Raw genomic sequence first — 12,445 nt, forward strand, 5'->3', positions numbered from 1 at the left:
CTCTCTGTTAACCAACTCACCCACCAGTAGAATCCCAGCATGCTCAAACTGAAATGTAGTTTTTTGAGTCAAGACAAATCAAAACACACCAAACTTAGAACTTTGTTAGACACTAAATATGGAATGCCTTTATTCAACTTTATTCTAACATACTTACATTTTAAATAATAATTATGTTAACAAAGATCATCACATAAAAATCAGACATTGTTAAAACCTTAGATGTAGATTTATAACTGTAAAGCTCCTGAGTTACTTTTGGTCTTTCACAGCAGATTAAAACATGTTTAATTAACAAAACAAAAGAGTTGATAAGAAGCTGTCGAATCCATTGTTGGAGCAGAGAAACAACTAAATCCTGCAGGATAGTGGCCCTCAAAGACCCAAGTTTGTTCCATTTTAAAAATTGAATTTCTAGCAAGGAAGTTTAATCCTACTGTGGAGATCTAAACTGTCAACAGAGCATTGCTTCTACACATCGATACGGAGAATCATGTAATTTGATCTAATCTAAAAGACAAATTGTGATAACTAACAAAAGACACACACACACACAAAGGAACATCAAATTAATAAAAATATGTCCATGTGATATGTTGATGCAGCCGATTTTATTGAATGCAGCTCACTACCAAACAAACGTCTGATTAAAAACGGTTAATATATGACCAGATAGAAAAACATCATAAATTGGATTAAACAGAAAACCATTGCTGCAGCTTATTGCGATCGCTGGGCACTACCAAGTATTTCTGCTCAAGCTGCTGGGTTGATGGGAAGACACTTCACAGATATTTCATACACTGTTGTTCATCCGAGGTTGGATTGGCTGAATTTCTACCCCTCACAAGGATCAGATGGCTTTTATAATGCCCTCATATATAAAACAGAACTTTTGTTCATCTGTATTTCTTTTAACGTATTAAATACTTATTTTCAAACAATGTGCTTGCTGTGCTTTCCCCCCTACTTTCATCAGTATTTTATTTACACCATGAACAGAGTATTTAGAGTTTTCAGCTGTAAAACTTGGTTAACTAGATAGATAGATATTTTTGGAAACGTGGGCTTACTTCTACGATGCATAGTTTTAACACACATCGTTTATTTTTTTTTAAACCACAGAGCTGAAGCTCTGAAACCCTCCTTCCTACAGAGACACTGAGGAGTCATACGAGGTAAACCCAAAGCCAGCAAACAGAGGTTCAGTGAATGTGGTGTGGAAGGTGTGGAGGTGGACCAGAGAGTCGCTGGAGACTCTGTAGAAGGACAGAGACCCAGCAGCACAGTCCATATACACGGCTACTCTGTGGGAGACGCAGGAGGAAGAGATAAATGTCAGATTGTTCCTGTGACAGACGGAGTAACCGCCATCAGAGCAGCTCAGTCTCCAGGACTGATCGTTCTCTCCAAACCTACAGTCGTTATTTTCTCCTCTCCTCTTGATTCCTCTGTAACTCACTGATATACGAACCCCTCCCTTCCACTCCACTTCCCAGTAACAACGACCAGTTAGAGGATTTTCACACAGCAGCTACCAGAAATCAAATCTGTCAGGATGATCCGGATATGGCTGCTTCCCTTTCACAAGCGTCACCTTCCTGTTGTTGTTAGACAGTTTGAGGTTGGAGTTGACTGACTTCGTGTCCACTTCAAGTTTACAGGAATCTAACAGAGAGAAAAACCCAGCATAGTTGCAGATTATCACCCAGTATATCTGATTTATTTTTTCCTTATTTAAATGGTCTTGAAAATCATAAAGTTCAACAACTGATTAGATATTTTTTGGGCCTTGTGAGAAATAGAAAAACACAAACTCTATAATTAAAAACTAACTGATGGTTTGATGTTTGTCAAACTTACACTTCCTCAGACCAGGTTTTAACCTCTCCTCTCCACCATTGTCCACCCTGCAGGAAGAAACACAGTTATTTCCTATCCAACACAAGACTGTCCTCCCAAAGACACACCCATAGGTAATCTGTTTGTGTAACAGACCTACAGTGGTAATGACTCTATGCCTGTGCATTGGTACGTAACATCTGCTCGGACTGGTTATGCTGGTGCAGTAGCATTCCAGCAGACTCTTGACCATGAATGTTGTTTTTCTAGTAGCCTACCTCTTATCAGCATGTCCTAGTTCCCCGGCACCTGAAGCAGACCTTGTTAAAATGGAACTGGCTTCATTTCAATGTCTCTCACTCTCACATAATGATTCCAATGCTTCTGGAGGTTTCTCAGACTGGAAATTAAACCAGTGATCTTCTGAATCTAAGGTATAAATCTTCAAGCCCTCCATGAATGAGACCTCAGGAGTGGCTTGTCCAAGGTTGGACAGCCATGATAATGAAAGATCCCAGAATGAAAGCTCCATTCAGCTACTCAATTGCCTGCCTTTGTACAGAAAGCTCTTGTCTGTCTGGATTGACTACAAAAAAATTAACTTCTCTATATCACACAGATAGATACCAGAAAGCTTGGAAAAGTAGAACATCAACAGGACACTGAGAACCTTCATTAAGAACTCAGTGGGATTGTGGAAGAAAACTCATGAGTCAAATTCAAAGCCAACTGCACAAGTCTTTATCAAGTCCCCACAACCTGAACCCCTATAATCAGATTATCACAAACAAAGGCTACGGATATTGGTTAAGTAGCAGAGCAACCATCGGCCACCTCCTCTACACGGATGACATCAAGTAGATGCCAGGACTCAACCTGACAAAGAACTTACTGATCCAACTTACCAGGACAGACAGCAAGAACATCTAAATGTCATTCGGACGGGATAAATGCAGCTGAATCTTATCAAAGACAAGAAAGATGATCATAACTGAAGGGATTGAACAACCAGAAGGCAACATAGCAGATGTTCAGGACAGTTAAAAAAGCTTTGGATATCACAGGCTAATGACAACCATGAAGAAGGCACAAGGACACCAGCCACAACCAAGTACTTAGTTCAGACCAGGGGTGTCAAACTCTGGTCCTTGAGGGCCGCTATCCTGCAGTTTTTGTTGTTTCTCTGCTCCATCACACCTGATTCAAATCAAATGGGTCAAGCTGCTTCTTGTTAACTTCTTCACAATGACCCATTTATTTCAGTCAGGTGAGCTGGAGAAGGGAAACAAGAAAAACCTGCAGGAAAGCGACCCGTTGTGGCCCGGAGTTTAACACCTATGATTTAGACTTTTACCTGCTGTCAATCTGCACTATTTGTCTCTTTTTGTTTGAACTTTTGCCTGGAAATAAACTCTTTAGAAAACTACATAACTGCTTATTAAGTTTATGTATGAGCCCTTATTCTGCCTTTAGGTACGTCACCTTTCATCACAACAACTCTTACACCAATCAGAACAAAGAGTCCAGAAAAATTCAACAATTCTTTTTCAAAAGGCAAAATGATTAATTCTATTATCAATTACTGTGTTTAAAAGTGAATATAAAGAAAAACAAACGTCCACCTAAAGATTGTTTATCTAAGCAAAACTGATGTGAAGCAGTGGAAGGTGCTGAGATGAGCACCTGACTGAACCAAGGGATGTAAAGATGTTTAAGCTTGAGCTGAAGTGCCCGGCTAACAGTCAATACTAAAAGCATTTCATTGCAAGCTTATAATATTTTAAATAAAAAATAAGTGTTCACATCCATATGTTCACAAACTCAGTTCTTCTTTGAACAAAAACAAGCACTTGAAGATGGAACAGAAAACGACTCTTCATACCTGAGCGTGTCCAGTTTCCAGTGTGGATTCTTCAATCCCGTAAACAGGAGGTTCGCTCCTGAATCTCCCAGATGATTGTAGCTCAGGTCCAGCTCTTTCAGATGGGAGGGGTTGGATTCGAGAGCTGAGTTCAAAGAAGTGCAACCTTCCTCTGTGACCAGACATCCTGACAGCCTGGAGTTAAAAAGGTTTCTCAACTCAGGATACACGAAAATAACTGTGAAGGAAAACTTGCTTCAAAATGCAAAAGCTTGTTAATGTGATTTTTCTGCAGGTGGTCGTGTTTGGTGTTTTTACTCAAAGATAAACTCAATTTCTATGCATGTGAATCTTTTTATGGAGATTAAGTTTTTTAGACAATACACTTAAGCATTTTGTTCAGAAACTTTGTTGGAAGCTTCATATTCTACAAATTTTCAAATCAAATCTACAAGCTACGAATTCTTGCATTTTGAAAAAAATACATGTTCCACATTTACACAGAAATCTTGCAGATGCTGAATACGTTCAATATGTTCAACAACCTAGCTAAGACCTAACTAATCATCTGTATCATGACCTGAGAGTTTCCAGTCTACAATGTGGACTCTTCAGTCCATCAGACAGCTGCTTCACCCCTGAATCCTTCAGGTTGTTGTTATTCAGGTCCAGTTCTCTCAGATTGGAGGATGGGGAGCTGAGAACTGAGGACAGAGCTTCACAGCTTCTCTCTGAAAGGTTACAGCCACTCAGCCTGTAGAAGAATTTACAATGAACACAATCTATTTTAGTTATTATGTAATAAAATAAAATAATATAAAATAAAAACCATTTAAAACACAAATCCACTTACAGAGCTTTCTTGGAGGCTTTGACCACTGGCAGCAGTCTCAGCAGAGCCTCCTCTGAAGCAGAGTATTTCTTCAGGTCAAACACATCCAGGTCTTCATCTGATGTCAGTAAGATGAAGACCAGAGCTGACCACTGAGCAGGAGACAGCTTATCTACAGAGAGACTTCCTGATCTCAAGAACTGTTGGATCTCCTCCACCAGAGAACGATCATTCAGTTCATTCAGACAGTGGAACAGATTGATGCTTCTCTCTGCAGACGGACTCTCACTGATCTTCTTGATGTACTCAGCTGTTTCCTGACTGGTCTGAAGGTCCTTTAGTTTATACCGATTTTTCTGTGAACTACTTCCTGTTTGTGTCAGCAGGCCTTTTAGGACAGTCTGATTGGTTTTCACTGAAAGACCCAGGAGGAAACGAAGGATCAGGTCCAAGTGTCCATTTGGGCTTTTCAAGGACTGGTCCACAGCGAACTGATGAAGATGTCTGAGTTTAGGTTTTTCTCTTAGGTCTTTAGACAACTGAGATGATTTTTGATGGTCTAACAGATTAACACCAGAGTTGATGAAGGTCAGACGGACATGAAGAGCAGCCAGAAACTCCTGAACACTCAGGTGGACGAAGCTGAACACCTTCTCCTGGTACAGTCCTCTCTCCTCTTTGAAGATCTGTGTGAACACTCCTGAGTAAACTGAGGCTGCTGTGATATCGATGCCACACTCTGTCAGGTCTGATTCATAGAAGATCAGGTTTCCTTTCTGCAGCTGCTCAAAAGCCAGTTTTCCCAGAGACTCAATCATCTTCCTGCTCTCTGGACTCCAGTGTGGATCTGTCTCAGCTCCTCCGTCATACTTGACCTTCTTCACTTTGGCCTGAACCACCAGGAAGTGGATGTACATCTCAGTCAGGGTCTTGGGCAGCTCTCCTCCCTCTCTGGTTTCCAGCACATCCTCCAAAACTGTAGCAGTGATCCAGCAGAAGACTGGGATGTGGCACATGATGTGGAGGCTTTGAGATGTCTTCATGTGGGAGATGATCCTGCTGGCCTGCTCCTCATCTCTGAACCTCTTTCTGAAGTACTCCTCCTTCTGTGGGTCAGTGAACCCTCTGACCTCTGTTACCATATCAACACAGTCAGGAGGGATCTTATTGGCTGCTGCAGGTCGTGTGGTTATCCAGAGGCGAGCAGAGGGAAGCAGTTTCCCCTTGATGAGGTTAGTCAGCAGCACATCCAGAGAGGTGGACTGTGTAACATCAGTCAGGGTCTCATTGTTGTGGAAGTCCAGAGGAAGTCGACTCTCATCCAGACCATCAAAGATGAAGACAACCTGGAACTCTTCAAAGCTGCAGACTTCTTTGGTTTCAGTAAAGAAGTGATGAACAAGTTCCACCAAGCTGAACTTCTTCTCTTTCAGCACGTTCAGCTCTCTGAAAGTCAGTGGAAATGTGAACTGGATGTCCTGGTTGGCTTTGTCTTCAGCCCAGTCCAGAGTGAACTTCTGTGTTAAGACAGTTTTCCCAATGCCAGCCACTCCCTTCGTCATCACTGTTCTGATTGGTTCATCTCTTCCAGGTGGGAGTTTGAAGATGTCTTCTTGTCTGATGGTTGTTTCTGGTCTGTGTGGTTTCCTGGATGCTGTTTCAATCTGTCTGACCTCATGTTCCTCATTGACCTGTGCAGTCTCTCCCTCTGTGATGTAGATCTGGTTTAGAAAGTTTTCCTCTTCAGGAATTACCTCCAACATTCTCTGGAACTTCTTCTTCAGGCTTGTCTTGATTTGTTGTCGGTACTCGGTACCAAAAGTTCCTGAATGAATGAAGAAAAATGATTAGGTAACATATCATTGCCTCAGTGTATTTTAACCATGTGAATTTGTTGTCGAGCTACAGCCGCTGTTTTCAGTCAGAGATATTTATATGATATAAACTGTAAAGTTTGGAAGTCTAAATTTGTCCCATGTTCTAACGTATTGTGACAACAATGCTTTTAAAATCCTCTTACTGGTCTGGAGGTTGTCAGCCAGCTTCTCCTGCTTCATTCCTCGCAGGAAGTGCAGTGTAATCTTCAGAAATGAATCCCTGCTGCCGCTCCACGGGCAAGCATCCTCACCACCCAAAAACTCCTCAAAGCATTCTGGACCATCCTGAGTCAGAACTTTCTGGATCTTCTTCAGCTCGTTCTTTACAAAGCTGACAATGTTTTCCTCCAGAAGCTAGAAAAAATCAAACAGTTTACTTGCAAAATAAACTCAGATTTGTTTGAAAATCCACTAAAGAGAACAGAATGAGTTTGACAAAAATGCAGTTTCAGCAGGTGAACAGAATAACTATTATGAAGGTAGGAGTGATGGCAGGCTTCTGTGTTATCTGTACCAGCTTCGATCTATACATTTTTTTTTATGAATTTCATGAATACATCTAAACCAATTCTTATGTTGAGTTAATGTAACAGCATTGGATGTAGAGGTGTTCTCACCTTAAATATGGACTCCAGATCTGATGAATGCTGAGAGACAGACGGACCACTGAGAACACTGGAGACCTGCTGATCAATGCTGCAAACACATGAAATTTTACTACATGTATGGTGCCTGGCAAAGTAACCCCAGGCTAAGAGTCTGGGAGTCAGCCTCGACAGCACTCTATCGTTCCAGTCCAATACGAATAATGTCACCGGCTCAGCTTGTCACATCTCATATCTGCATCCATCTCTCACACCCAGCAGTACTGCTGTTCTGATCCACTCCCTGGTTACATCCCGTCTTTAATACTGAAACTCTCTTCTTTTTGGTTACCTGCCAAGTCCCTCCATAAACTGCGGCTGATTCAAGAACCCTCTCCTTCAGTCATATCACACCTGTTCTGCAGAAACTCCATTGGCTTCCTACAGGGTTACATATTTATAAAATCTTACTTCTCACCTTCAAGGCCATCAACAATCTCACCCCTCTGTGGCACCAGTGCATTGCATCACGGGGCCAACACAGAGAGACAAACAAACCACTTTCACACACACTCGCTCCTAGGCACATGATAAAATAAAACACCAAATAACATTATATTGTGTCTTTGGACTGCAGGACAAAGCTAGAGTACTGAGATGTAGATCCACTCCCTGGTGGCTTGAAAGGGCTGCAGTATTTGTGGCTACTGTTTTTCAAACATTGTTATCTCTAGCTGCAACCAGTAATGCTTCATATCAACAAAGACATCACAGCAAAGCCACATGACAAAGCATCAGCATGTTGGCTGGATATTCTGTCAAGAAGCAAAGGATTAGAGACTAATCTGCCTCAGAGGCAAGGCATGTCCACCTGAAGCTGAAAATGGGATTTGACGTCTGCAGTCAGTGGTATCATGGCACTAAGATATTTCCTGGACTTGAGTTAGTTTGAAACCTTTACATGATGAGAGGAACGAGTGATACTGGAAAGACTGTGTGGAAAAACAGTTTCATGTGAGACTGGGAGAAAAAGTGTGTGCCAGTAATGGTTGTGTTTACTGAAATAGTTCATTTTGCTCACCAACTGTAGGGTCTGTTTGATGAACGCTGATACAGAAAAAACTCAGGTGTGCAGCATGCCAGCACAGACCAACCGGTTGGGTTGGTCCTGGGCTAAATCACAGCCTTGAAAGAATGAAATGAGACATAACGAGGGAAAGACAAACCGTCCAATAACAGCGAGGTGTACCTAATAATATAACCACTGAGCGTATGTTTTATTCTTTTTGTCTCTCTGATAACATGAGTGAAGAGCCCAAAACGTGGCTGTGAATCAAAGAAAACCATAAAATGAAAAATAGCTTATGTCTGAACAGTTGTGGTATAGTAGTAGTCATGAGAAAATTTCCTGCAGACCAGAAAATGCAACCTGTTCATCAAAGGGATTAATGTGGTTCAAATTCTCAGACATGCAAGTCATGATAATGCTACATGCCTGAATGGAAGGTAACAGAAAAAACATTTCCCAGGTAGACCTGATTACCACAACCCAGCAAGCTGATCCAAGAACAAAGTCACAAACTGCCTACAAAAACTGGAAAAGAAAAAAAATAACTGAACATCCAAGACTTTACCCTGGAGAGGCTTCACTGTGAATGCCTGAACTTCACACATAAACAAATATATACTTTTCTAGTTTCACATAAATGTCCATCCATTTTCTTTACAGCTTATTCCAGTTCAGGGTTGCAGGGAAGCTGGAGCCTATCCCAGGTGAGAGGCAGGGTACACCCTGGACAGGTTACCAGTCTAACACAGGGCCAACACAGAGACAAACAACCAGTTCAGCTCACTCCGAAGGAGAATTCAAAGAAACCAGCCAACCTAACACGCATGTCTTTGTGCAGAAGCAGGAGAACATAAAAACTCCACACAGAAAGGTTGTTTGAACCCCAGCCGTGCAGCCCGTCACATAAATGTTTGTCAGAGAAAACCAAGAATGGGAGTCAACTGTCATCTACAAAAACAGCTGATGACATAATGAAACAGACATTTATGGTCCAATGCAAGATCCAAGCTGGATCAAACTAATGCCGGAGACGAACTCTCACTTTTATTCCTGCTCTGTCTTTTCATACTGCCGTGAACAGTCAAAGGTCACCGTTTACAGATTCAGCTGAATGAAATGTGCTGTTCATAGCAGAGCTGGGCGGATTGATCCAAGAATAGATATTATTGATACCAAGGCTAGTATCGATGTTGTTCGATACCAGCGGGATGATATCTATATTTTTCTTGCAGAGGGCTTTGCAGACAAAAAGCCAAAGATGGTAGATGAGAGCCAACCAATAGTAGGTTTTGCTTTTGTTTAGCTAATTTGCAGTTGACTTTATTTTTCTCAAACAACTGTGTAATTAAAGGGAATAACAGAATTATTTTATTTAGTTTCATTGTTGATGTTAATTAATATTTCTCACTTTCGCCATTCAGCTTATTAATATGAAATGTTTTAGTTGAAACTGGGTTTTATTATGATCACAATCATAAATTATAATCATAATTAACAATTAAAAGCAAAATTGTGAAATTTCAAACTAAAAGTATCAGCATCATATCGCCGATACTTTGCTTTTAATTTGGATTTACTTGTTATCGGATCGATACAGAAATAGCAGTATCGCCTAGTCCTAGTTCATATACACTATCTCCCTCTCTCTCGCTCTCATACATATATATATATATATATATATATATATATATATATATATATATGTATATATAAAATAAAATAAAATAACACAAAGTGTGACAGTTAGAAAAACCAACTTACTCCACTTTTTTAAAATCAAGCTTTTCCTTCTTAGAGTCTGTTCGCTTCAGGAAACAGCTGGATCCGGTTTTCGGTTCTGGTTCTTGTTCAGGTCCATCAGATTGCAGCACCAGGCTTAAACACAACACACAACACACACATCTGTGTTTAATGATGGTTTGATGATTGGAGCAGAGTCATGGACAGTTAAAGCTCTTCATCTCACCTTTGAACTTTGCTGTCGTGTTTCCCACACAGAGTAGATTCAGAAGGACAAACGTCCTCTTCTCTGTCTTCAAACCGGTCCATAGCAGAATACACACCTTCACACACACACGCACACAAACACACACACACAACATAGTGAGAATAACAGAATTAATATATTTCTTGTATTTAACCTTTTTTGTTTCAACCAGGAAAGTAATAATGACAAATTCTTATTTACTATGACAGCAGTTCTCAGTACGATCAGAAACACATTACAACATTATGAAATTACAGAAATTTAAGTTTTTAATAGAATAGAATAGAATAGAATAGAAATACTTTATTAATCTCTTCAGAGAACCCTCAGGGAAATTTGGGTAATATCTGACAAGCCTAAAATATTTCTATAAATACCTGAAGTCTGGTTACTGCACTAACGCTCTTAAGATAGACAATGAAAATATTTATCAGCTTTTGTAACGATCAAATATCAGTAACTTTCTATTCAAAATAATAATCTAATTTTGTAAAGAGTGAACAGAATTTGGAGAAAGTAAAGAGAAGGATTTCTGGCGTATCACGGCTGAACTGAGTGGAATTTTGGGCCATGAAGCATTTAATGCCAGAAAGAGAAGGTGTAATACTCAAAAAGCTGCTGGGATCTGTGGGTTTTATCAGCATGTACAGCTGACTGTCAACAGCATAAAAATAATTTTAATAAACTACAAAGAGGCAACATGTAATGAGAGAACAGAAGGGGACCGAGGACCGAGCCTGGTGGTACGCTTCAAGTGGGCGGAGCCACTGAAGAGGTGGAGCTATTCAGTGACCAAATAAGTTCTGTTTTTCCAAGATATGAGCATGCGTGTGTACGTTGAAGTTTTGGTTTGAAATCAACTACATAGCATAAAAAAACTACATTCTTTCAGAAGGAAATAACAATACACAGTTTTCCAATTAAATAAAACATGAAGCTGAAATCTTTGTACATGACCTGTTTCATGCTGCACATCCAGCATCTGCCCAACATCACTTGTCTTTAATTTAAAATATTTTTTAAAAAGGTATTTTGGAGTTTGCCATCACTGAAAAAACTGTTAAAGTATTGTTGACTCATTATATAGGACTACTCATAAAGAGTCCGTTTGTTAACCAGAATGTCAGCAGAATGATTGTCAGAATTCAATTAGTCAATCCAGGATGACCCATCAGAGATGATGGGACTTTCTTGGGAAGGTGGAGCTCTCAGTCCCTCTGCCTTCTGTTCTTCCAGAATCTGCACATATAAAATTACAACATCCAAAACGTTTCCTGAGGACGTAAAAGCATAAATAAGATGTTTAATCTGTTTAGATTTCTGCATTTATTTGATTATTTTTAGGGTGAAAAGACAAAACATCTTTATATCTTCACATACATCAAAATATGAAATTCTGAGAAAAGTTAGTGGAAGGCAGAGGACCCTGAGCAGCCACTGGGTTCCCTTATGGCCTTAAATGGTTCTGGTCCAAAGTAAATACAGTGTGTTTAAAAGGCTCTTTGAACACCAACAATATTCACACTCAGTGAACATTAATGATTCATGGAGGCTAACAGCTATAAGCAACATCCAGGATATGATAGAGCATTCTGCAGAACATTAATTACACACATTGATTAAGAGAATCAGACATCTTGGTAAATTAAAACAGTAAACTTTAACTGTAGCCTGAACATAAATACACTTGGAAATAGTGCAAGAGCACAAAGGTATAAATGATACATTTTACTGTTTCCCTCTGGGATAAAGTGTTGCTCATTTTATTTAATTCATCAAACATCCTTGTTCCTCAAACCAGCTTTATCATTGTCTGGAATTTTCCACTGATGGCTCCAGATTAAATTACAAACCATGGTTCACTTTCCTGCAAATCACCAAGAACAGTGCATTTAAATTCTAAGATGATTCTTGTACAACTCAGAAATAAGTTTTTTAATTTATCCAGGAAACTAAATGATCTGCTGAAACGTTTCCATTCAGTTCATGATACGGCACAGAGTCAGAGTAAGCCTGTTAACTATTCACTCAGACTTCTCACCTGCTGAACTCACCTCACATAAAGTTTTCTCCTTCATTCGCTGAGACAATCTGGTCAGAAGAATCTTCTCATTGTCAGTAGTCCTTATGTGCCACCAACAACGCCTTTGTTAGGAGTGCATCACATCCTCATAACTGCAAAGTCTAAATCAAAACAAACCTGTGATGCCAAAACCAGGTGTGGGACAGACCCAGATGTAGTTCTACGTCTGTCCTGTAGGTGGAGCTAAGTAACACCTGATGGATCAGCTCAGCACAGAAACGTGAGAAGCAGGTTTTACATTTCTGTCCTTACACGTCTGCAGTCCTTACTGATGCTTCCTGCTTTTCAGCCTCCTTATGAACAACTCTGC

At 40.1% G+C, this 12,445-nt stretch overlaps 1 pseudogene; it reads right to left on the minus strand.

The window, feature by feature from the left end:
* Positions 1-107: 107 nt before the first annotated feature.
* LOC121633435 lies at positions 108-12,232 on the minus strand (annotated as a pseudogene).
* Positions 12,233-12,445: the final 213 nt, after the last annotated feature.

The sequence above is a fragment of the Melanotaenia boesemani genome, chromosome 22, assembly GCF_017639745.1.
Source record: "Melanotaenia boesemani isolate fMelBoe1 chromosome 22, fMelBoe1.pri, whole genome shotgun sequence".
NCBI lineage: Eukaryota > Metazoa > Chordata > Actinopteri > Atheriniformes > Melanotaeniidae > Melanotaenia > Melanotaenia boesemani.